The sequence below is a fragment of the Artibeus jamaicensis genome, unplaced genomic scaffold (genome assembly GCF_021234435.1).
Source record: "Artibeus jamaicensis isolate MK-2021 breed Jamaican fruit bat unplaced genomic scaffold, CSHL_Jam_final contig_391, whole genome shotgun sequence".
NCBI lineage: Eukaryota > Metazoa > Chordata > Mammalia > Chiroptera > Phyllostomidae > Artibeus > Artibeus jamaicensis.
The window spans coordinates 27,279,925-27,306,761 of NW_026521814.1; the positions used below are offsets into that span (position 1 = coordinate 27,279,925).

The following is a 26,837-nucleotide window of genomic DNA, read 5'->3' on the forward strand; positions in this document are numbered from 1 at the left end:
TAGAATGCAAAGTATAAAACGTTTAAAAAATGGAAGAGAATGGAGAATTCTTCATAGAGATAATCATCACTGATTTATTATTGTATGTATTTATTTTTGGAAGTTGAGGCAACATTTTTTTCAATTTTCTTGCAATGATGTTATTTAAGGTATGTGTGGTGGTTGCCAAGGACACTATTTGTTTTAAAGCCTTTTTATAATTAGACTTTATTTCAGAAATATATCAGATGTGGTTTTGGTGCAAATTTTAAATAATTTATTTTTGACCTGAGGTCTTATTAATGACACACTTCTACCTATTTTAATGTTTACTGATCAAGTCAAGTAACAGAGGGCCATGGTGAGCTCCTTGCTTTTCCGATCTGTGTTCTGAATGATGGGTGTGATACCTTGGCAACTACCAATGCAAGCTGATCCAACAGCATATTTTCCACCTTGACACCTTAATTCATGAACCAGATAATTATTGATCCAGATTCTTTCAATGACTGATTCAAAGTAATAGATCTAACATTCACATTGATTTTACTTAGGTCAAGATCCAAGCTCTTCTTAGCTGCCAGGTACTGAGGAGCAAAACCTTAATTCATCTCCACCAAATCCATGTCCTTAAGATTCAGTCTTGTTTTGTTTTTTTTTTCCCCAATGATAGCAGGGACAAAACCAATAGCCATGTTAGAAGGATTATATCCAGACAAAAGATAGCCCATAATTCTTGCCAGTGCTGTGAACTTATGTTTTATAACAGGATCTTCACTAGCTGTGAAAGCATCAGCTATTCCTGGCACATTCTTTGCAGTGACAGTCTCGTCTTTCTTCAACACTGGAGGAAGTTTATTTAACTGTTCCCAGGCTTGTTGGTGACAAGCAACTCATCTATTTTCATTGCCAGTTTTCTTCTCTGTCAACATCATAGTTGATACCATTTCATTATTAAAGTAACCAGCTTCATTAACATCTTTACACCTCTGTTGTGATGATACGGCATATTTGTTACATTCTTCTCTGTTTATTTTCTATTTTTCAGCAGAATTCTTTGCAGTAATTCCCATGGGGAATTGAACATGCTGAGCTGTTAATGCTGCTCACAAAGAATCTTCCAGCTTGAGATCTAATCCAAACTTGTTTCTAATACACATGTTTCTGACATAGAAGGGAGTCTGGCTCATGTTCTTGGCCCTCCAACACAGGACAATTTCAGCATTTTTAACACAAATTTCATGATGTCCATTCACAATGGATGGAAAACCAGAATCATGAATCCTAATAATAGTAAGAGCTAAGGTATATTCTGAGATTCCCACATGCAAACTAGCATGCCTTACCAAGCATGAGGCAACTAAATAATTATTTGACAGTTTATTGTAAAAAACACAACTCAAGAACAGACAAATGGAAGACATACATACAGCAAGGTAGAAAGAGGTAATAAATAAAACTTTCATTTTCTTCTGGGCACTTATAGTAACAAAGCTTCATTTGTTTTCCAATTCAAAGCTCTGGTTAATTTATTTTTCAGTTATAACAGAAATACTTGTAGACAAATGTAATTAATCTTCAATAGAATTTTTGTCAATCAGATTCTGGGGAGCATAGCATAATTTGAGGCAATGAGCAGTCATAGATGGAGACCCCTAAAAACTTGGCAAATATAAAATCAGTCTTCATTGCTTTCTTATTATTGCACTTGTGGTTTTCTTTATACTGAGTTTCTAAGAAGAATTCTGTATTAAAAAAATTAAGGACAAATGTTTAATATATTGAGATAAAAATATAGTTTTACTATTATTATGATTTTATAATAAAGAAGATCTACAAGATCCAAGATGGTGGTAAAGTGGGTAGTTATTACACTCACCTCATCCTAGGTCTAAAATGGAATTACAACTAAAATATAGAGCAAGCAACCTGAATAACTGACTGAAGAGTAACTGAAGAGAGGTCTTATAACCAAGGACTTAAAGAAGAAGCCACATCAAGACTGGTAGGAAGGGCAGAGATGCAAAAAGGGCTGACCCTGGTGCCACGGGTGATAGCTGAGTATCTGGAGGAACATCTCAGCCATGGGGGCTTCTACCCAACAAGCATGATGTCTGATCCCCAAGGAAGTCTCCCCAACTCAGAACACCAAAGCCAGGAACAGGCACCCACATAATGTCTGGCTGTGAACATCTGCAGGTATCCTGTCATCTGGGGAGTGACAGGAATCTGCTAGAGACACAGCTACCCCTTGTTTTGCTTGCTTAATTTGTTAATTGAATTTGTTGGTGTGACATGGTTAATAAATTTATAGATTTTAGATATATACTTCTACAACATATCACCTGTGTTTGTATTGTGTGTTTACCACTCCAAGTTGAGTCTCCTTCCATGGCCATTTAACCCCCCTTTTCCCGCTTCTACCTCATCCCTCCTTATATTCCCTCTTTGAAAAAAAGATGGAAATAATAACACAGCAACCCAAAATTTATGGGACACAGCAAAAGCATTTCTAAGAAGGAAATTCAGGCACCCTCTTAAAAGGTCAATGCAAAAAATCTTATTCATAGCTACTTACCCTGGTCCCCAGCAGAGGAAGGGCAGATTGGACTAGACATGTGTGAGGAAAGACAGGTAACTTCGATTGTGGAGAGAGAACTGAAGAAACAGCTGCCATGATACTTGTGCTAAGTTACTTTCTAACACCACAGACATCATCTTTCTTGGGTGGAACACTCGCCTCCATACAGTACCTAGGAGAATTCAATAGTCTCCCACCCTGTAAAGCTCATGAGCCGCTGAGAAGGCAGCTGTCTAAGCTGGGGTATAGAAGTCTGGGCATCTGAAAGTTTGGCTATTTCTTCATTGCAAAGATGGACAGTGAAAGGACAGCAAACTCACAGTTACTAAGAACCCCACCTAAAACAAAAGCAAACTAAGAAGACAGCTAGATCAGGAGCAGAACCATAGAAATGAAGATCACATGGAGGGTTAGCAACAGGGAAGTGGAAGAAGGAGAAGGGGGGATAAGGTACAGAAAATAAATAGCACAGACGGTAGGTATAAAATAGATAGGGGGAGGGCAAGAATAGTAGGGAAAATATAGAATCTAAAGAACTTGAGACACATGGTCATAAGCTAAAGGGGGGAATGGTTGGGGCAGGGGTGTGCAGGGTGAAGGGGAATGAAGGGGGAAATAGAACAACTGTAATGGCATAATCAATAAAATATATTTTTTAAAAAAGAAGTCTGGGCAGACTCAAGGGATGTCATTGACTGAGTTGTGTGTCTCTGAGGAGGGGCCACCCTACCCACTTTCTCCTAAGCCTGGACAACCCCACCCCTTGGTGGGAGTTATACTAGCACCATCTTCTCCACTTCTTGCAGCCCTGCATTGCTGAGATCAGGCCCTTGGTAGAATATGGGACAGACTGAATTGCGTAGGACTAGGACAGGGGCCACTTTTTCCTTGCATGTATGGCTGGTGCAGAGCTCTCCCTTCAAATTCCTAAATCCTGGTCTAGCTGGGCCTGATATACTCTGCTAGCCTCACCCTGATGGCTCCTTGAAACCATGCACAACTATAAATATATGTGAGCACCCAACAATGACAGCTAGATTTGGTACACCTATGGCATTTGCTGAGTCACCTCAGACCCAGCACTGACACTGAGTTTGAACTTGTATCAAACTAGTAAACACAATTTGCCCTTCCTTACATGGTGACTCACTGAGGACCTACCTCATGCAACTTGAGTACCACCAGAGGAGCTTTCAGTGATTAGGTCTAAAATGCAGCTGACAAGCTGGGCAGGCAGGGGGGATCTCAGGATGCATTGTAGCATTTGCTGAGCTGCCTCTGGACCTGGTGCTAGTAAAAGCCAGCCTTGGTATAAGGTTGTTTTTTTTATACATACCCAGGCTCAGCAAAGGCAGTCACAAATTGTGGATCATTTTTTAGCTAATAACAGGTGGCCCAGGGCCAGTCACAGGCAGCATCTGACATTTGTCTGAACCGGAGTTTCTTTCAAAAAGCCCCAGAACCAACACACTCAGAGACAACATCAGAGTAGGATCGAATTAGCTTCACAAGCAGCATGCCCAAAAGAAGGTCTTGACAGGCACCAGACCCTGCTTAGGTGAATTCTGCTTTGTGTGGTCAGCACTTGCACATAGTTTGTACACTGTGGTTGAGACTGATCTCACAGTCAGCCAGCCTTAGAGTCTACCCCATGCTTGAACAAGTCAACAGCAATCAATATTCAATTACAGCAGGACAGACACATAATTCACACACACACACACACACACACACACACACACGCACACACACACAAAAACATTCCTGGAACAGCAACCTCAGAGGATCAAGGAGATTTACCATTGGGTCCCACAGGACACCTATACATTAGACCACTCTATCAAGACTGAAAGTCACAGCAGGTTTACCTAATGCATAGAAACAAACAAACAGACAGCCAAGATGGGGAGACAAAGAAACATACCCTAAATAAAAGAACAGGGGAAATCTCCAGAAAAAGATTTAAGGGAAATGGAGCCTAGTAATTTACCGGATAAAGAATGAAAAAAAAAATGATGATGATAAAGATGCCCAAGGAACTTAATGAAAATAACAGCAATGTGAAAAAGAATGTGAAAACAATAGAAAAAAGAACAAATCAAAAATAAAAAGTAGAATATCTGAAACAAAGAATTCAAAGAAGGAATAAATAGTAGGTTGGAAAAAGCAGAGGATCAAATCAGTGGTATAAAAGACAAGGTAGCAGAAAACACCTAATCAGAGCATCAAAAAGAAAAAAATACTAAAGGATAATTTATGGGACCTTTGAGACAATATTATGCATAACAACAACCAAATCCTAGAGAGCAAGAGATCAAGAACTTATTTAAAGAAATAAAGACAGAAAACTTCCCTGACTTGGTTAAATAAATAAATAAATAAATAAATAAATAAATAAATAAATAGACACACAGGTCCAGGAAGTGCAGAGAGTCCCAAACAAAATGAACCCAAAAGCTCACAACAAGACACATCTTAATTAGCATGGCAATGGTTAAAGGCAAAGACAGAAACATAAAAGTAGAAAGCCAAAGACAGTTAGTTACCTACAAGAAATCTCCAGTAAGACAGCTGATTTTCAGAAGAAACATTTCAGGCCAGAAGGGATTGGCATAAAATATTCAAAGTAATGAAAAGCAAGGACTTACAACCAAGATTATTTCACCCAGCAACACTATCACTTAGAATTGAAGAAGAAATAAAAAACTTTCCAGAGTAAATAAGCTAAAGGAGTTTGTTATTACCAAAACAGTACGACAAGAAGAGTTAAAGTATCTTTTTTAAGAAGAAGAAAAACATCACTGGCTAGTGTGGCACAGTGGATGGAGCACCAGCCTGTGAATCAAAGGGTTGCTGGTTCAATTCCCAGTCCTGGCACATGCCTGGGTTGCAGGCCAGGTCCCCAGTAGGGGACCCATGAGAGGCAACCATACATTGATGTTTCTCCTTTTTCCTCCTTCCCTTCCTCTCTCTCTAAAAATAAGTAAATACAATTTTAAAAAAGAAGCAGTAAAACAACCATAACAAAAAATAGAAACATGGATATAGAGAATAAAATGAAGTAAATATATATCTATCAATAATCGTCTAACATGTAAACAGCTTAAATACTCCAATCAAAAAGACACAGGGGAGCTGAATGGATAAGAATCCAAGACATATATATATGAAGTCTGTCCAGAAAAATGTCAACTATTGTCAACCTAGCAAAAACAGTTTGGGTGACATTGATGGAACCTGGCATCCAAGGAGAGTGGACTGGAATGCACATGTGTGAACAATCACAATTTTACTGTACTATTCATTTGGGGCTATGGATTCCCATTGAGTGAGCATGTGTACTGTGTGGCTGTCACCTTCAAAATGAACAAGTAGAGCAATGAATCTGCACCAAATTTTGCATTAAGCTTGAACATTCCTTTGCAAAAACTATTTGGATGATTCAGAAGGCCTCAGTTATGGGCAACCAATGATTGGCAGCTTCATCATGACAACCCACCTACTCATGCACATCACATCTTGTGCAGAGATTTTTGGTGAAACATCAAATCACCCAGGTGACTCAGCCCAGATTTGGAGCCCAGAGACTTCTGGATTTGTTTTATTAAGATAGCTTCTGTATCTTAAGTAAAGGCATTAATTAATTCATCTACTTAATTAATGAATGAATCTTTTATATATTATCCAAAAGAGTCTATAATTACTTGTATTTTTTACATTTTATTGTTTTTCTGTTATGTCATAAATCCTGATGCATATTCATTAGACAGGAGTTTGGTTTTGTTCTTTCACACACATCCTCTCCATACTTAAGACACTACTATAAAATTGTTTTGCAAATTAAGAATAGAAAGCAGAATTATCAACAGCAGGTGCATTAGGTGGCTAAGATGTTTTTACAACCAATGTTTAAATATATTTACATATATTTGTAGAATGAAGCTTATAGACAATAATGAGTATCTATTTTATATATAGAGAGAGAGTTTCCCCACAAACACCGATTATACATGGACACTGATCATACTTGTTAGCTATGCTGTCACGTAAAACAGATATGACTGGTCTCTAATGGCATGTGGCAGAAGTGAACCGAGATTACAGCACGCAGATCGGTTAGGCCCCCAAACAAATGTGTGCAGGTTTCAGTTCCGGTGATCAGTGACAGGCGGTAATCATTCTCCTTGGTTACAAGGGCTGACAGAAACTACAAACCTGTTTCAAGCTAGATCAAAAGCAGCTAAGCATAAACGTAAAAATCCTCTTCAGAGTAAAATTTTAATCTCCTTTGAAGAGAGAGAGGAAGGTATAACATAGCTTTTTTGTTCATATTTTCAATTATTTTGCAGCCAGGTAGATTAAGTGTAAACAACCCAGTGAAGGATAACCGCAGCAGGGATGTCTTCTTTTGGAGCTCCCAGTAAGCACTGGAGCTGCGGTCCAGAATTCAGCACGGGGCTTTGAACCGCTGCGCTGGTGCTCACTGCCCCTGTCTCCTCTTCAGCTACTTGTTAGAGCTGTGTGAACCTTTTATCTTGTGAAACTTGCCAACCTCAGGAATATTTTATAAGTTCCTAGCTTTGCAACTTTTGCAGAATACATTCAAACATCACTGTTACCGGCAGCAAGACTACAAATGTTTTTTCAAAGATGAAAAAAAAGTATACAAAAAGGAACCCTAGTGGAAACAAAAACTATTGTTTCCCTTCGCCCCCACGTGTTTTCTGCAACTTGAAGTGAAATCAGGCCAGGAGTAAAGGTCAGCAGACCATCCTCCTGAGGTTATCATTCTCAATCCAATCTCTTTCCAGGAGTGCAAAACCACTGTAAGTAAAAAGCTTCTTTCACTATTTTTTCAAACTTTTAATTGCCTTTCTTGGTTAAAATGTGCCCTAGTAATTTATTATTTTATTTCCTTTTTTCAAATAATTAGCCCAATTTAATTTGTTAACAAATTATCACCTCTCAATATGTAATATTTATTTACTACATGACAAAAAAGGCCATGGATTTTTTTAATAAACTTTCGAAAATCATATTAAAAATACACTCGTCTTTTTCAAAATGTTCGCAGTGGTACATTGTTCTTTTTAACAAAAAATAACTCCTGTGGACACTCAGAAGGCATTATGGACAGCTGGATGTTAGCTATAAATGAATAGAACAAACCTGGTTTTAGGCAAAGGATTAAACCATTCTGCAAATTTGACCTGTATAAGTAGCTTAATAAGATATATTAAAACTGATTTTGGCAAGAGAGATTTGGGAACAGACCTATACAATTTTCCTGTCTTATGAAAGAAAAAACCCAAAATATTAGATATTAGAGAATATCTAATACAATTAAGGGCCTCAGCTCACAGATATTTTTATTTACTACCTGATACTCATTCTCTCTTTAGATACTACTTAAGGTCAGTGTATGAAGTCTCCATGGGAATCTGCCCTGGACCCTTCTGGAGCAGGCGTCTGCATGACCCAAGTCAAACAACATGCTAAGTGGTGAAAGTCCCAAGCCTGCTGTGCAGAACAAATCTCATAAATGCATGGTATTTACATGAAATATTTTTCTTTCCCAGAACTAGAAATGTAGGAACAGCAGCCCTCTTTCTATGAGAAAGAGAATCTGAGGGTAATTTTTCTAATTTACTGGAAACAAAGTAAAGATAAGGTCAGAGAGAAAACTAAGACCTAGATTATGGTTCAAGCCACTGCATTAAGGCTGATCATCACTCACTCCTATCCATGGAAGTTTCAGCCAATCAGCTGCTGGCCATGAGAAGCCACTATATAATGAATCACACTGGTAAACCAAGCAACCAGCAGAAGCAATGGCATCCAACATGTGACACTCCCCACACACCAGAAAAAGGGAGCTCTCCCAACTAGTCTCTCGAGAGGGAAGTGTTGGTTGTTTTGTCTAGGAGAAGGTAGAAAGAGAGAAATGAGTTTCTGCTGCTCCTCTTTCAGATGTAACTACCACTTAAAGTGAGAACACTATTCACTGCAATATGTTTCAGATGCTGCTGGATAGGTTGATGGCTTAAATGGAACGAAACCATGGCTTCCATTGGAAATAAAAATTCAAGATTCATCCAATTTATTTCACTTATTTGGAAGTACCCATTAATAAAAGTAATTAATTTAAAAATTAATGAATCTGGGAAAAGCCCAAGCCAGCCAGGCAGTCAGGATAATAAGCATAAACTATGACTGTCCTGGGAATCCCAAGGCACACAAATTACTTGCCGTGAGGAATTATAAAACTGAAGGATAGTTGAAGGTAATTCCTGTGTGCTTTGGCTAGTATGTAACAAAACATGACTTGATTAAGCCAACTCAGTAAACTTTCTTCTACAGACCATCATGAACAACAGGTAATCAGAATAAAATGTCTTACAATAAAATAACATCCATGCATTGATGGAGAAAGACACGTGCACAGATGGTTATGCACAAAGGTTACAGTGTTCAGGAGAGTGTATAGTGAGCACTCAGGAGACTGACTGCTTAGCTCTTTTGCTCTGCTGGAGGAGGGGGGAGAAAAAGCAACCCGAAAAGTTTCAAAAAGGAGCAAAATGAGAGCTGCATAAAACAAAATAAGAGATGTTTGGTAAATAATTTAGAAAAAGAAGAATTTAGCCTTGGGTAAGGGATGGAAGGCAGGGAAGCATGAGGTCTAACAGGAAATGGCAAGTCTGATGCTGTACAAATCATTCACTGCACCAGAAAGTACCGACTCACACTTGCTCCTAGGTGACACTAAGGGGAGTGTTCTGGGGGCTTCAGTTAAACTCAAATAATTACATGGCTCATGTTTATAAACCACTTCACAATTCATAGCCAGATTTTACATTCACCACTTTATATATAATTAGGTTTCTCTCCTAAAAATGTCATAATAACTTTAGGTTAATTTTGTTATAAAATATTAAATCCTTCTAAGTATTATTTGAACCAAAGTTAAATGATTTAGAATGATGCTGAGAGAAATTTTACTGAATAAATGTATCACATCTTTCAGTTTTTCAGCAAATGTATCGGTACTTTAGGATTTCTGTGATCTCAATAAATTTACAAAGGTTAGTTTTTATAAGTAAATTTAATGAGAGATTCCTTATTTTCAGTATAAAATCTTCGATTTAAATTTAGGGAGATGGCCCTGGCTGGTGCGGCTCCGTGGACTGAGTGCAGGCTTGCAAACCAAAAGGCTGTGGTTCCCAGTGTAGGTCACATGCCTGGGTTCATTTCTCCCTCCCTTCACTTCTCTAAAAATAAATAAATAAAATCTTTAAGAAAATTAAAAAATTCTGGGAGACAAAGCTGTTATATTTTACTACACCTGAGAAAAAATAAAAGAATAGAAAAGAAATTTCCTACAAAATTAAAGAACATTTTACTCCCCTTTAATACAATATACAGACATTTCCACTTTTATAGTTCATATTTAAAATACAAAGAAACCTTACCATGAAAATTTTATATATAGAACCAAAAGATAAACAGCTTTCATTGATTCCCACCTGTATTCCCAGAGAGCCAAAAGAGTTATTTTGTTTAATTAAAACCAAATTAAATTATAAAATAAATTTAGAAATACTTTCAAAATAATTGCGATGCGCATTTTTCTCCAATCTCTCTGCTTGCCAAGTTTATCCCATTAGTTAGGCAAGCATTTACATTACATAATTAAAAACTTTCTTCTTTACTTAATAGAAGTTGTTCAGTCCAATATGGTTATTTTTACCCAAGTACAATATGCTGTTTTGTTTTATATGATGACCTATATTTTAATTTCTTATTTATTTTATGATGTACACTTTGGTTTTATATATGGTATTAATTATTGATATTTTTAATATTGGGACCATTACGTGCATAATGAGTTACATCATTTTTCTCAGTAGCTCAAATAATTTTAGTAGAAAGAAAAAAATTAGTAGAAATTTTTTAGTAGTAATAATTTAGTAGAAAGAAAAAAATAACACTATTTTGGACCTATAGAGATATGTAGCGTAATGGGGAAATCAGATAACAGTCTACTGTTGAGGATCCATTAATTTACTGGGCTGCTATAATGAAGTTTCATAAAATGTGTACAGAAAGCTAGCGCCCCACGTTTCAGGAGGCTAGAGATACAAAGTCAAGGTGTCCCAGGGTTAGTTCCTACTGAGAATTGCGAGGGAAAATGTTTCATGTTGCTTCTTACTTACTGCCTTACAGGTATTCTTTGGTGTTCTTTGGCCTGTACATGCATCACACTGACCTCTATTTTCACCTTTTTTAAACCTCTTATTTTATTTTATTTTTATTGTACATTATTGTTTGTGTCATTACAGTTGTCTCTCACTTTTCCCCCTTTTCCCACCTCGGCCAGCCCACCAACTTCCCTCTTGCGATCCCCCTATCGTTGTCTATGTGCATGGTTTTGACATATATATTCCTCAGCTAACCCCTTCACCTTTTCCCACCCAGTACTCCCCCTCCTCCCAACAGCTGTCAGTCTGTATCTATGCTTCTGTTTTTATTTTGTTAATTATTTTATTTTATTTTGTTCATTAGAATCCACATATAGGTAGATTAGATGATATTTGTTTGTCACCGAATGGCTTATTTCACTTAGCATATACTCACCAGGTCCATCCAAGCTGTCAGAAAGAGTTAGAATTTTTTTTTTTACTGTGGCAGAGTATTTCCCTGTATAAATGCACCATAGCTTTTTCATCCACTCATCTACTGATAGGCACTTAAGTTGTTTTGTATTTTGGCTATTATAAATAAAGTTGGAATGAACATAGGTGCATATATCCTTTCAAATTAGTGTTTTAAGTTTCTTTGGACAAATTCCCAAAAATGGAATTGCCAGATCGAAGGGTAGTTGCAACCCTGGCCTGTGTGGCTCAGTGGATTGACTGCTGGCCTGGGAACCTAAGGGTTGCCAGTTTGATTCCAAGTCAGGGCATATTCCTGGGTTGCAGGCCGGCTCCCTGGCGGGGGCACGTGACAGGCCACCACACATTGATGTTTCTCTCCCTCTCTTTCTGCCTCCCTTCCCCTCTGTCTAAAAATAAATAAATACAATCTTTAAAAACAAAAAGCAGTTCCATTTTTTATTTTTTTAGGCAACATTATACTGTTTTCCACAGTGGCTACACCAGTCTGCATTCCCACCAACATTGCGAAAGAGTTCCCGCTTCTCCACATTCTCACCAGCACCTTTTGTTTTTTTGATTTATTGATGATAGCCATTCAGACATACGTGAGATGGTATCTCATTGCAGTTTTAATTTACATTTCTCCGATGATTAGTGATGTTGAGCATTTCTTCATGTATATCTGGGCCATCTGTATGTCTTTGTTGGAGAAGCACCTATTCAGGTATTTTGCCCATCTTTAATTGGATTATTTGTCTTGGTGTTGAGTTGCATAAGTTCTTTGTATATATTGGACATTAAACCCTTATCAGATGTATCATTGGAAAATATGTTCTTCCATACAGTAAATTCCCTCTTCACTTTGCTGATGGTTCCTTTAGCTGCGTAGACTATTTAATTTTAGTGTAGTCCCATTCATTTATTTTTGCCTTTGTTTCCCTCGCCCTAGGAGATATCTGAGATTTAATGTTTTCTTGTAGGATTTTAATGGCATCACAATTTATATATGTCTTTAACCACTTTTGAGTTTATTTTTTGCATCATATAGGTTAGTGGTCTACTTTCATTTTGTGCAATGTACCAGACCAGTTTTCTCAACATCATTTATTGAAGAAACTGTTTGTTTTCCATTGTATGCTCTTGCCTCATTTTTCAAATACTAATTGATGATAAAGACATGGGTTTATTTCTGGCCTTTCTGTTTTGTTCCTGACCTACATGCCTGTTCTTATGCTAGTGCTATGCTATTTTGATTAGTATGGTACTGAAGTATAGTTTGACATCAAATATTTTGGTACCTGCACTTTTGTTTTTTTTTCTCAAGTTTGCTGAGGTTATTCAGAATCTTTTTTGTTTGTCTGTTTCATATATATTTAGGAATATTTTTCTAGATCTGTGAAATATGTCATTGGTATTTTAATAGGAATTGCCTTGAATCTATAGATTGCTTTGGGTAGTATGGACATTGTAGTGATGTCAATTTTTTCATCCATGAACATAGTATATGATTTCACTTATGTGTATCTTCCTCAGTTTCTTTCTTCAGTCTTCTACAGTCTCTAGTACAGATCATTTGCCTCTATGATTAAATTTATTCCTAGGTACCTTATTTTCTGTTGCTATAGTGCATGGGATTGTTTTTTGTTCTTTTGTTTGGTTCTCTTTCTGGTGGTTTATTATCAGTGTATAAAAATGCCATCAATTTCTGAGTATTGATTTTGTATCCTGCTACTTTACTAAATTCATTTATCAGTTTTACTAGGTTTGTGATGAAGTCCTTAGGGTTTTCTATGTGCACTATCATGTCATCTGCAAACAATGAGAGTTTTGCTTCTTCCTTTCCAATTTGAATGCCTTTTATTTCTTCTTGTCTGATCACTGTGGCTAGGACTTTCAGTACTATGTGGAATAAGAGTGGTGAAAGCAGACATCCATGTCCTATTCATGATTTTAAGGGAAATGTTTTTGTTTTTTGCCCATTGAGTATGTTGTTGGCTGTAGGTTTTTTACATGTACATGACCTTTACTATGTTGAGGCATGATTGCTCTATTCCCACTTTACAAAGAGTTTTTATCATAAATGGGTGCTGGATTTTACCAAATGCTTTGTCTATATCTATTGATATGGTCAGGTGACTTTTATCTTTTATTTTATTTATGTGATGTATCACACTTATTTGATTCGCAAACATTATACTAACTTTGATCCCTGGGACAAATCCCACTTGATCATGGTGTATGATCTTTTTAATGTATTGCTGTTTCAGGTTTACTAGTATTTTATTGAAGGTTTTAGCATCTACATTCATCACAGATACTGGCCTATAATTTTCTTTCTTTGCTGTGTGTGTCTTCTTTCATCTGTGCATGGAGTTTTGTATGTGGTGAGTTTATGTATATATGTCTGTCTATCTCTATGTCCAAATTTCTTCATTTTTTAAAATCATAATCATGTTGGATTACAGCTCAGCCTAATGAACACACCTTAACTTGATCATCTGCAAAGATCCTATTTCTTAAATAAGGCCACATTCACAGGTACCGGGGTTTAAGACTCCATATCTTTTTGTTATTCAACCCATAACAGTGACCGAGTTTTGAAATGCTTTTCTTTAAAAACACCGAGAAATTATTAAACTATGCATCACAACACTTGGGTTTAAATTCATCCCCTATTGATAATGAGAGGATCATAATTTCTTCATGTTCTGAGCTTTCGCAAATATACCTGGGCATTCAAGTGATGCTTTATCTTATCCGAATCAAGAATGAACACAAGATGTCAAGAAAAGATTGAAATGAAAACTTATAAAAAGGGCTTGTGAGAAAAGTGGGGATATTTGAAAAAAGAATAAAAATTTAAAAAGAAGTAAATGTGAAGAAGAAAAAGTGATTGAAATGGAAGAGTAGTAAGACTAATTCACTTTATAGTTTGGACAAACAAAAAAGGAAAAGTTCATGAAGTCTTATTTTCTGGTTGTGCCTTCCAAGGGATATTAGAAGCAATGACAATTGAGTAACAATCACAGACCTACAGACCTCCCTAAAAATTATGAAAAAATTCAGGAACTACTCATGGGAAGATGGGGTATAGCGGTAAGATTTATGGAAGCTGGAAAAAACGTGAAAAACTGTCTTCAGGTACCTAGAGTCTGTGTCTCATCCATGGCCAGGTGGTTCAGCTACGTTCCACTGTGGCTTTGTCTTCACCAAAAAGGGCAAGGGTCCAAAATTTTTCTGCCATCAACTCAGTCACTGACAAAACTTTGTCTAGCTCATTTTCTTTCCCCATTCCGCCAGCTTTGTCCGTGTTCTCAGCTGCACACCAGCCAGTGCTGTGCTGCCATACCCAGGCCTAAGTTTGGGCCCATTCTCAGAGCCTGGGCCTGGGCCCATGCTGCTGCTATGGAGAAAGAAGATGCAGATGCATGGGCTAGCACACAATTTAATACATGCTACCGAGAGAGGCCTTTGTTCAACTTGATCATATTACCTCAGGCTTGAGAAAAACCAGGCGTTCTCTCAAACTAAGTAATCTTTTCCTCAATCCTTCATGAACATGTCATGGGCCCTCCCCATGACCAATCCTGTCTTTTTCCCAGATTAGACACCTCCTGTTTATGGTTTCCCTTTTGGCTTCTATTGCACATGCCCCAAAGTTCTGCTGTATCATCTGGTTTCTACAGCACATGTGCTCACCTTCATCACCATAGTCTGGACAAATGGACCAGCTGTTCCCTAGGGCAATCCTTCCTCTCTACTTGAGGGGAAAAAAGAGTCTTAATCCCCTGGATGGGGCCATATGGCTCGCCCCTGGAGTGTGTGAAGCTGTCTCTTTCAACCTAATTAAGCTTAGACAGTTTCTCTCCCTTTGCTTTCATTAATATTTAGCCACTTATGCTAACAGTAATAATAAATAATAGAACTCTTTTCATTTCAATATATTTTTGTGGTTCATTCAAGTGTAAATAGGTCACATGATTCATTGTCATATGTGTTGAATGTGTATTGAAATGCAGAATCTACATATTTTAATGCATATTGACAGCTATAGCTAAACAGTCCATTTATATGTCTCAGTCCAAATTTACTGATGTTTTATTCAAATTTAATCATGCTTAAAATAGTCAGAACAACCACAAGAGTTAGAAGATCTCAAACAAAATTCACACTTTGCACTATTTTACAATCAATTGATGATACTGTAATTATAGTTAATATTGGATATCTACATAAATTTAATCTTTAAATTATTGTTTTGAAGATTCACATTTTAAAATGGTCAAAAGACAATATCTATTTAAATGAATTGATGGATAGTTATTGAACAAGTACAAACTTGTCTAGATAATTATTTTCAACAAGATTCAACAGAATGACTCAAGTATAGTGGATGCCAGTCAGAATATTTGGAACACATATTATCAAATAAGGCTCAAAAATAATTTTCATAACCTACCAGGAATAAAATACCAAGGATATAACTGAATGATCATGTAAACCTTCATCAGAGTAACTTCTTTTAGGATTTCACTCCCTTGAATTACTGGGAACACAATTGCTATTACTTGTCTCATGTCTGTCTGCAGAGTTTTTTTCAATTAATATGTTTCAAAAATATAAATTTCTCATTGCACCATAATCACCTAAAATCACCACATAAGAGTAAAACATTTCAACTGATTTTTAACAAGAATTTGACATAGTTATTTCTCAAAAAAGTGCATTATTGATCATTACCTATTTATGTATGACATGAAGTTTTAATGCACAAATATTCCAAAACAAAAATCTAGAAATGTTTTGAATATACAGATAAAAAATTAACATATACATGAATGGATGAATGGGTATCATAAATGCCTGGATTGCAAGATTCAAAGAGAAGCATTAGTCAGTGCCAATCTCAAGGGTTCTGAAGGCCAGCTCTCTGAATTTAATTACTAGATAAGTCTTGTACTAGACATGTATACCAGGGAGTTTACTGGACTTTTTAAAACATATATACAATAAAGAGGCTTAATTTTAGTACATCCATGTATGTGGAGTAGTGAAGATTAAATCAATTAATCTAGCTAAAGGCACTAATCTTAGTGTTGCATTAGCTTGCTAGGGCTGACAAAACAAAATACCACAGACTAGGAGGCTTAAACAATAAAAAATTATTTTCTCATAGTTCTGGAGGTTGGACGTTCAAGACCCAGGTGTCAGCAAATTTGGTTCCTCCTAAGGCCTCTCTCCTTGGCTGCAAGATAGCATCTTCTTACCATATTTTCTCATGACCTGCCCTCTGTTCTGTGCATCAGTGTGTCTCTTTCTCCTCTAATAAGGACACCAATCATGTTGGTTCAGCATCTCATCCGTATGACCCCATTCAATCAGAATGTCTTCTTTAAAAGCCCTATCTCTAAATACAATCATACTGAGACTTAAGGATTCAACATCTAAATTTTGAAAGAACACAATTCATTTCTTAACAGGTATTAAATATTAATAATTGATATATAATTATTTGGACATAATTAATCAAAATATAATGACCAAATTGGCAAAGCTGAATTTATATTCAAATGAAAAACAATTCAATGTATCATATGGCTTTAAAAGTCTGAAAATAAGTACACTGTGAGTCAGTTTGCTGTTTGTCTGCTGAGAACTTAATCCCAACATGAGGATGGCTATTTCAAATTAAAATCAGTGCCCTGACAGGGGCTTCCCCAGTGTCATCCAGATTAATGCCAGGTTCCACACACTCATTGTTTCCATTGTGAGGTAGCAAATCAAACAGACTCTGCCCCAGCCACTTCTGTCTTGCTTCAGAATATAACAGTATACTTCAAGTTACCTGCAAAAGCAAAAGAAATGACTGAACACCTTTTGCTCAGTCTACCCTGTGCAGTCAAAGGGAAGAGTGGATAGTGCTACAATATCTAATTTCAGTTGATATACTAAGGGAAATTAATTAAATGCATTAAAATATTGTTAAAATGGAGACTTTTTCAAATTTATGACAATTTTAATATCTCATCTAGAAAGATACTACATTACAACAATATTATGTTATTGCTATAGATTTAAATTTTAATATTTTATAAAATAGTGAGGAAATATTAAGAATTTCTTCTCTTTCAACTAATTGCAATGGTTAATAAAATGTAATTAAATATAATTAGATATTTTTATAGAGGTGTGTGTATATATGTATGTGTGTGTTATGGAAGTAAAGTTAATTGCAGGATTCTTTATTTTTCTTAACTCACTAATAATGTCAGAGATTAATTTAAGTTCCTTGGATATCAGGTTTAACATACTTTAACCTATTGAACTTTATCCTTAAGTAATTCACCAGCTGTCTTTTTACGCCTAACATTTTAAAGAGCACATTTACTTTCTCTGTTCTCTATAATTTTTATTGTGTTTCCATTTAGTCTTATCAGTTTTCAACACTTGGTTCATTTCCATTACTATCTTTTTTCTATTCCAATTATTTTCAATGAAACGTACATGCCTTTTTTGTCTGCTTAGTTTGACCCTTGACATAGTTAAATATCATCTCTGAAAATGAATGGTAACACTGGAAAAACATAAAGCACTGGATATTTTGCGGGGTGAGTGCTTCAGAGAACAGTCACTGTTCCATTGTGAAAATCAGAAGGCAAAGACCAGAGGGCAAATGCCACTTACCGGTACTGTGCAAAAGGCAACCCTTGAGGATTCTGTGTTCATCTTTGGAACCTATGTTTTTCTCTTTAGTTCAGTTTTTCATAGCATTTTCTTGCTAAGATTCTTTTGTGTGGACAAAGGTTTCCTTGATGTTTCCCTATTATTCTTTCAATATTCACCTCAGGTTTCAAGAGAAGTTACATATTAATGCCCCACTATTTCCCAACATACTTAGTTAAAATAAAAAATTTATTTGCTATACATTTGAGTGTGTGTGGTGGGAATATTTTTGATATTATGCACATTCCACTACCGATTAAATCTCGTCAAAATGCCACAGACACTTTACTGATTAATATGCTGAAACGATTACTCTCAGAGTAAGCGCTATTGACAGAAGAACTGTTAGAACAACTCCCAGTAGGAATTTGTTTGAAACACATTTCACTGACACAACATGTGTGTCTTCTTTGTCATATTTTATGGAAAAATAAAGAATCAGCCATCGACATCCATATTTTTAGATAATGTTTCTAGCACTTTATTGGCATTACATATATTCAGAAATGTTTTGAGAGTATTTTTTGCATAAACATAAATTGAGTATGGTAATCTGCTCTGGGTTCTTCAGCTAATTTCTAATACTAATTACTGTATTTCAAAATATTTTGATAATTAAATATGCTTCAATTTTGAGTGGCATTTAAATGGTAGACCTTTTGGAAAATCCATGCAAACAGATAGTACTTCTCACTTATCGTTGATACTTTCCTTCATGTTGATGTAGCTATTTAGTGCAACATTTTTCCAACTTCTTTCCTCTCCTGTTCCGAGTTGTGCTATGGATCGAGTGGTTTGTAAATCTGGCAACAGGAAAGCGGTCATGCCCACCCAGCTCAGCTTTGCCCTTATGCCTCTTAGACTCTGCCTACTCACCGAAAGCACATATTTGTTCCCTCCCCTCAGAAGAGGTTTGTACTTTAGTACAGGAACAAAGACATAGGGGTATTATTCTCTAAAATTTTATTATCAGAAGGTCAAGCATGATTATCAAAATATAATTATTTTTTTTCCAAATACTGTAAAGTTATTTTGGGGTGAAAACATTTCTTATATCACAACTACTTATTGGCAGTAACAGCAGTTTTTATTTTAGAACCAAGATCTCACAAATCAAGATAAAAAATTAGGGTTGCAATTGTAAACTTTTCATTTAAAGCTAATAACTTATTCATACTCCATAGAGACTATGAAGAATCAACAAAAGTGCCCAAAGAAAGACATTTTATGGCAAGCAAAAGTGGATATCAGCAATTTACTTTTTAACAGAGGAAAGATTACCCGTGAAATGCATGCATTTCAAGAGAATGGACTTTACTTTGCACAGTCCTGTATATTTCAGTTGACTTAGTTGTTCTCTTGTGCACCTTCCCTGCACTCCTAATTCTGCCTCCAAAAGCAATTCACAAAATTCTTCATTGCAATAACAGTACTCTACAATATCTTTTACTTTTTGAAAGCTAATACATAGAGTTACCCACTCATAACTAATGCACATTCTGTAGAAAAATAATCCATTAAGGAAAGTTGGAATCAGTACTTGCATTGAAATTCACAGCATGATACAAAGTACAGCTAAAAAAATTGTCACCACCATTGTAAGATAGGGCTTGATGGGAAACTAAGGTACTGCCCTGCCAGTGGCGACTATAGAAAATTATTCACTTTGTATTTTCACCCAGCAAAAAATACTCTGCTATGATATTAAGATACATCTTGGTTTGTGTTCTAAGGATTTAGAGATTTTTTACCTTGAGGGCAGCGTAAAATCATAGACTGCAAGGGAAGATGAGTGCACCTGCCAAAATAAACATGGAAACATAAAAGCACAAAGAGCTTTCTGAACTCCAATAGGAAACATAAATCCATAAGGTTAATAATGTAGATGACAGCAACAACGCACAAAATTATATTAACCACAGAACTCTAGAAAAAGTGTCTGATTCCATGTAAATTTGTATAATGAGAGAGCCACTGGAGACAATTTAATTTAGAAAATTAGGATTTCGAAAATTCTGTTGTTATAAGTTACTGATCTTCATAAATCAGGGTTCTTTTCCTCACAGTGTCTTAGGCGTTTACATAGATTCATAATTTACAAATGAGCCCAGGCATAGTTACTATTTAAATGAATTAATACTCATTGCAGTATTATTCAGTGTGTGTGTGTGTGTGTGTGTGTGTGTGTGTGTGTGTGTGTAGTGTGCCATTCAGTGTGTGTCACTGCTTTTGGGCGGAGGGTGGATGGGTGATACGTCTTCTTGGTTTTCATGGTGTAAGTACTCATACCAGAGCTGCGTTGCAGCGGCTAATGTGATGCTACTAAGCGGGAGTTGAAAACAGATGCACACTTTTGGCTTCTGCATGCCAGTGTGAGCCGGCTCCAGCACACAAATATACGGGTTGGGAGGATGTTCCACAACACCTTGAGGTGTCAGTTATCATCATTTTTAAAAGGTGTGGCGAGTGTGGTTTCACATTTTAGTGAACTCACCAAGTGCCTGCAGCTGGAATGGGAAAGTGAAAATTCAAACCCCTGGTCTGTTTCTTTCCCTGCAAAACCCACGATCTGTATACATGCATGTTCAAACACACATACACACTCCTTAAGGGGGGGTTATATAGACAGAGGAAAACTCTAACATTAAGAATACTTATGCAGTTACATATTTATACTAATTGTTGGCCTTTCTACTCATGTAATCATACGAACTCAGTGAAAGCAAGCAAGAAGTAAATATTGAAACTTCAGTGAACTCTTATGAATGCTTACATCAGATTTTGAATTGTTACTATATAAGGTTCAAGCAGGAGTTTCTAAATGACTCAAGATGTATGATGCAATGGTATGTGGCTAGAAGTCAGTTGCTTCTGTGTTCATCAAGAAGTATCATAGTGCTACGCAGTACCTTGAGATACTGAACAATCTCTATCAATCTCTTGTTCGCTCTCAAATTCAATTTATGTGGACAATTACTAAGCCTCTCTTTTTAGTACAGAGATATGACTATTCTATATGAAAATAATTGAGCAAGTATGATTTACTTACATGCTCTCTTTGAATCTATAAGGGTCTAAATTTATATACAATTTCTACAGACAATCAATTGGTGAATAATTAACAAGTCACAGAAAGTCATTTAATATTTGCATACAAAAATAATGCAACTTTGAAGAGTGCTCTTTTTATGTAGCAATTCACTGTATTAACTATAATTCTTCAAAATAAAACTTACTAGAATAAAGTATTTTAGTGTTTGAAATCAATAGAGCAGTGGGCAGAAAGGCTGGACTGATGAAATTCAAGTTCCCATTTTGTTTTCATAATCTATTTGATAATTCTTTAAAAAATTATAGCTCTTGTTTTATCACAAAGAAAGTTTTACAGATTTCACAGTGCTACCTCTTATTTTAGCTTTAAAATTCTGGGGGAAGAAAAGCAGTCAAATAATATGTTTCAAATCTTCTCTATCTGTATAAGCAAGTTATTTAATGCAGTTGCTTTGGTAACTTTGATTCATTGCAAAGATTCAGAACTTAGACTAGCCCTGATGAATTCCGTATTTGGAAACATTTTGCCCAGTTTAGAAAAATGAATACCCTTATAAAATTTGGCTTTTAGATTTGAGAGACATCACTTTCTCCAAACTCTGAGTTTATGTTTCCTCATTAAAGAAAAATTTTACTGGGGAATGTACCCTATCTACCTAAGACCACTTAACAAGCTGTTTCCCAATGATGTCAACAGTATTGTTTTCTTCAATGAGCCCTTTCATATTTCTTACCAATTGAAAAAGGGTTATAAAAAATATGCAATTTCTTACTGGTGTAGAAGGTGCCCAACTATTCTGAATATAAGTTAAATATTTTCTTAATATAATTTGACTATGTGTATAGATCTTCAAAAACAAAAACAAAAAAAACCTATGCTATCTGGAAATTACCTTAGGAAACTCTGCCGTATAAACATATGAAGGAAGTGAATGGCAACTCTGACTGCTGAGAACAGAGCCTAAACATGTTTGGGTCTCCTTTTTGGAGTCATAATCAAGCTAGATGATATTTTAAAGAAAATGTAGCACCAAATTCTAATTATTCATGCTTTTGTTCATGAGTGCTCCCATACTGGATGAGCAAAACATGGTTGATTCCTTTCCCATATTTTGAACCAGGCTTGCTGTTCCCAGTTGAATCTAGGCCCAGACTAATTTTCTGAGCTCAAATTTTATGTCTCCCTGCCATGTTTATTGTGCTCTTGCCTTATTTGCCTATCCCTGCTATGCTGAATACAGCAGCTTGGGCTTTGCATCAATGTCTGATATTTCTCATACATGGATCAATATGTATGCTAGAATTCAACAAATTAGTAAATATATTACAAATGAGAACCAGGCTTTTAATGACTGAGAAAAATTTACACAGAAGGAAAAGTAAAAGCCTAGAATGAAGCTTGGATATTGAATTGGAACTGTAAAACTCATGACTTTAAAAAACTCAGCTGATAAAAATTCACCAAAAGCTAGTGCAAAATAAAAGCGATATCCAATAAGAAGAATATGGGCTGGACATCTTATGAAATAACTTTCAAATATGATAAAACTGATTTTGATTATTCAATCAATGAAAATTCCACACTTCACGGTGAAGAACTAAATTATTTCCCTGAGTTTAGGGACAATACAATACCTGCTTTCACTACCACTATTCAGTATTGTACTAAATAAATAACACATCTACATTACATGATGACTTCAATTTTCTCAATGAGGTAGAAAGCCAGTTTATTGTTGGAAATGGTGAAAATTGAGGATAGTTTAGTGAGGGTTTGAAGAGGAAAGAAAGGAGTGCAAAAACTGTCAGCTCTACATGTGAATAAAAGAATAGTCAGTTGAATCACAATATTATGTGCGGTTGAATCGGGGCTTGCTGTTGCTCTGGTCACAGCACGGTGCTGCCCATCTGTATGGCTGAGGGTTTTCTCCAGATGCTTGGTGATGAGAAATGGTTTATGCTTCTTATACTTCCTTTAATACATTTTCTAAATGTGTTAGCCATACAATTTTAGAAACTATTAGTTTTAAAATGGTTATTAAATGTTATAGTAAACGGCTTTAGGATATCTCAAGTGAAAATTAATAGCATATTTTACAATTGAATGTTTTTTTAAAGGGTAACATTCAAATTTAGTAAAACATATGAAATTAAGTGTAAAGTTTAATGTCAACCAAAAGGAATCCATTAAATAGAACTGATTTTTTGTGAATTAAATGGACACTTTTCTTCACATCTTTCTGTTTGAATCATATATCTTCTATATATGTAAACCAAAAATTTTAATCAAGGAAATTATGTCTTTTTTATGAAAATAGTAGATTAGTGTAAGAGTAATTAATATATAGCATTTTACACGTAAGAAATGAGTCATCATTTCGGTGACTCTAAAGATAGTTTCAGGAACCCTATTACCTGAATTCAAATGGAGATGCTTTCATTATTATAACAACACTGTCAGCATATTGCTTTGAAAAAGATTAATGTTATACGGAAGAAATGCTTTGGAAGATCTTTTTAATTCAGGCCTGTTTCCAAGAAGTATCAGTAATGTTATATATGGTTTAATAATTGTAAATAAATTTATATTAAATTTAATTTTTGCATGTGAAATCATAGTTTACGGAAAAGTTAGGCAATTACAGCAGGAACCACCTTCAATAAAATATACAGATTGGAAGTCTATGACACAGAATATCCAGTAATACTAATACAATTGGAAGACAATGGAAATTAATTCAGAAAATGTATTCCAGTGCGTGTGGTGTGACCTTGATGATAAAATAGAAGAACAAGTAACGGGATTGTGCTCAAGTGGACTCATTAAAATAGTTCAGTAAAATGGACATGCTTTTTAATTAAGTGTTGTTTAGAAAAATCAATTGTAATTTGTTAATTATTTGAACTTTTTCTAAATAAATAATCTAGACTGGTATATTCTCCACCCCCCCCACCCCACACTTTTACCTTCTTTTGAGAAAAAAAAAAACATTTTGTAGCAACAAAATAGAAACTGAAACTGGTGTGACTAAACACAGAGTTCTGGAGTAAAAATCATTGTTCTTTCTGTTGACTTTAATAGAGCTTTGCATTTATTGTATTTTAATCTTTCTGGTACATTTTATTGCGATGTAATCTACAGATTCACTTTGGAAGAGATTTGGATGACAAAGCAAGTGGTCAAGATTGCTCAAAAGATGGAGGCTCAAGCTGTTGAATGTTCTGTACCTTGTCAAATAAAAAAAGAATAAATGTTTGTAAATAAGATAAAATGAGGCAGAGATTTTTAAAAATTCAAAAAGAAGTGGAAATGTGGAAGCCAAGGTAGATGACAGTAAAGTAAGACTAAGTCCCTGGAGCCTTTATAAGCAGATAAAAACAGTTTTAAACTACTTATTTCATGTTATCCTAAGTGTCTGGGAAAGATTTTCTCCCAGTGCTCCTAAAAGAAATACACTGAAGCCACACCATATTAAGTACATAAGTACAAATAATTTCATCAGAATTTGTCTTCTAACAACTTAGTAACCATTCTAGAAAAATAATACACAGATAAGAAACAAAATTTTGTCATTATTAAAAGTTCACAATTATTTACCAAAAATGTAAATATAATGTCTTTTAGCAGCTGCTAACCATTACTTAGTATCTTCACACAGACCCCTGAATCCCATGGTGTTTTTAACTTTTCTTTTCCTTCTGCTTTATTTACTCTCTTCCTTTCCAAAACCCATCCCGAGACAAAAAGCTGTCTGCTCACATAACCTCCAAGAAAGTGTAGTGTAAAGTCAGTTCTAATCACACCTTTTGCTGGAGTCTGAGGAATATCCCTAATAGAATTTTCATATATACAGCTCTGTAAATCCTTATACAGACAAGTAAACAGCAGATTAGAATTAAAAAGTGAGTAATTTTAAGTGGAAATCACAGGAACTTATATAAATATATTGAGCAAAGAAAAGAATTTCATGGACACTGACAACAGCGTGGTGATTGCCAGGCAGGGAGGGGAAGGTGGAGGAAGGTTTGGGGGGTAAATGACAATGGAAGAAGTCTTGACTTAGGGTGTGAACACACAAGACAGTGTACAGATGATGAGTTGCAGAATTGTACACCTAAAACCTGTGTAATTTTGTTTGCCAATGTCACCCCAATAAATTCAATACAAAGCAGGGAGAAAGCACACAACGCACATTTTTGTCATGAAATGAGTACAATTTTCCAAAGATAGTATGGCATGTTTTGATACCTGATTGGATGAGAATATAACAAACAAAAAATAGGCATGAGAAAATTTGCTTGGTATCGCATAGAGTGACAGTGTTAAGAAGTGAGGTTTGATGTGAAGTTTGTGTCATATCATAAACACTTGTGCATTGCATTGTGGTAACATGCATGATGACATTGGTGGTATTAGAAGATGGTGGTTCTGGCTGCAGTTTGGATTATGGTGTTCTAGCTGGGTCTTGTTTGTAAGGAATAGAAATCCCCTTAGACTAATTTCAGCGAGAGAAGAAAGTTATCTTCATAACTGTAAAGATAAACATCCAGCAGTAAAGTGTCAAAATCTCCTGGTACCATGAATAGGAACAATAATACAGGAAAGTCTTACAAAGACTGGAGAAGATGGCAACTCTGCAAGGCTCAGTAGAAAGACAACACTAAATTGTCTCTACTGCACCATTTAATTCAGTCTCTTCTTTTCTCTTTAAATTGTTGAATAATAATTTTTATACCCTGAATATTTTCTATACCTTGATTTATTTTTGTACACAGCTTCTGGTTTTATGCCATTGCTATCTATTTGTGTCTCTTAGAATACCTCATAAATTCTTTCTGTTTTTAGTTTCCAGGATTGAGCGAACTACCTACCATTTCTTACATTGGATTTCAGAGGGGGAGAGACAGGGAGAGAGAATTAGACACACACAAAGAGACAAGAAAACACTAAGAGACACTGATAAGTCTAACTTGTCTTTTAACAATAACAACAAAAATGGTAGTCTAATTGCTTTCCAATCATTGGTCATTCCAATTACATAAACTATAACTAGATACAACTATGTAGAGGGCCAATTCTTAGGACACAACTCTACAACATGAGCAAAGTTAAAGAACGGGACAATTTCCCTTAGAAGAATCTGTGAGTTAAGGCAGATAAATGGCCAGGAGAAAATTTAATGATCTCTAATACAAAAAAAAAAAAAGAGAAATGGCAGTAATCTACAGTTATAGCCAAGGGAAAGTTCATTAGTCATATTACAGAAATGTTTGTTGGTCAGTTAAATAATCCTGTCAATTAACTAGCCATCCTAATTAAATGAAATAACAAAGCTAGTATATAATAAGAACTTACTCTATATTGCAAAGTATCTTATTAGGTTAATTCCTTAACACTAGTTAGCTATGTATTAAATTCTACATTATAATTCCCATTTTACAAATAATGAATCAGAAACTTATACAGGAAAGTGACCACTTGAGGTCATGATACTTATCACCATAAACCAAGAGTGGACTCTAGCCTGTACCTTGCCCACTGTGTTCATTACTTATACTTGTGTTTACATTCTCTGAACCTAACCATGAACCTAATAGGCTATACACTAAGACAAGAAATCCTGCAAAGTAAATGGCAGGGCTAAGGCTCTTGTATGGTGAAGACACACAAGAACATAACTCTGGAGCACAGAGAACAAACTAAGTCCCCAAAATACTCATGGAACACTAAAAGTTATTACAGCATTTCCCCACTGAGACCAAACTTCATTTCATGTGCTTCCGTATTGCATGCATACAGGAAACTTTTCACTATTTCCTATGACAGTATGTGAGTTATACTTTAGTTT

At 35.6% G+C, this 26,837-nt stretch overlaps 1 pseudogene; it reads right to left on the bottom strand.

Annotated features, from left to right (window-relative positions):
- Positions 1-315: 315 nt before the first annotated feature.
- LOC119055204 (3-ketoacyl-CoA thiolase, mitochondrial-like) lies at positions 316-1,863 on the bottom strand (annotated as a pseudogene).
- Positions 1,864-26,837: the final 24,974 nt, after the last annotated feature.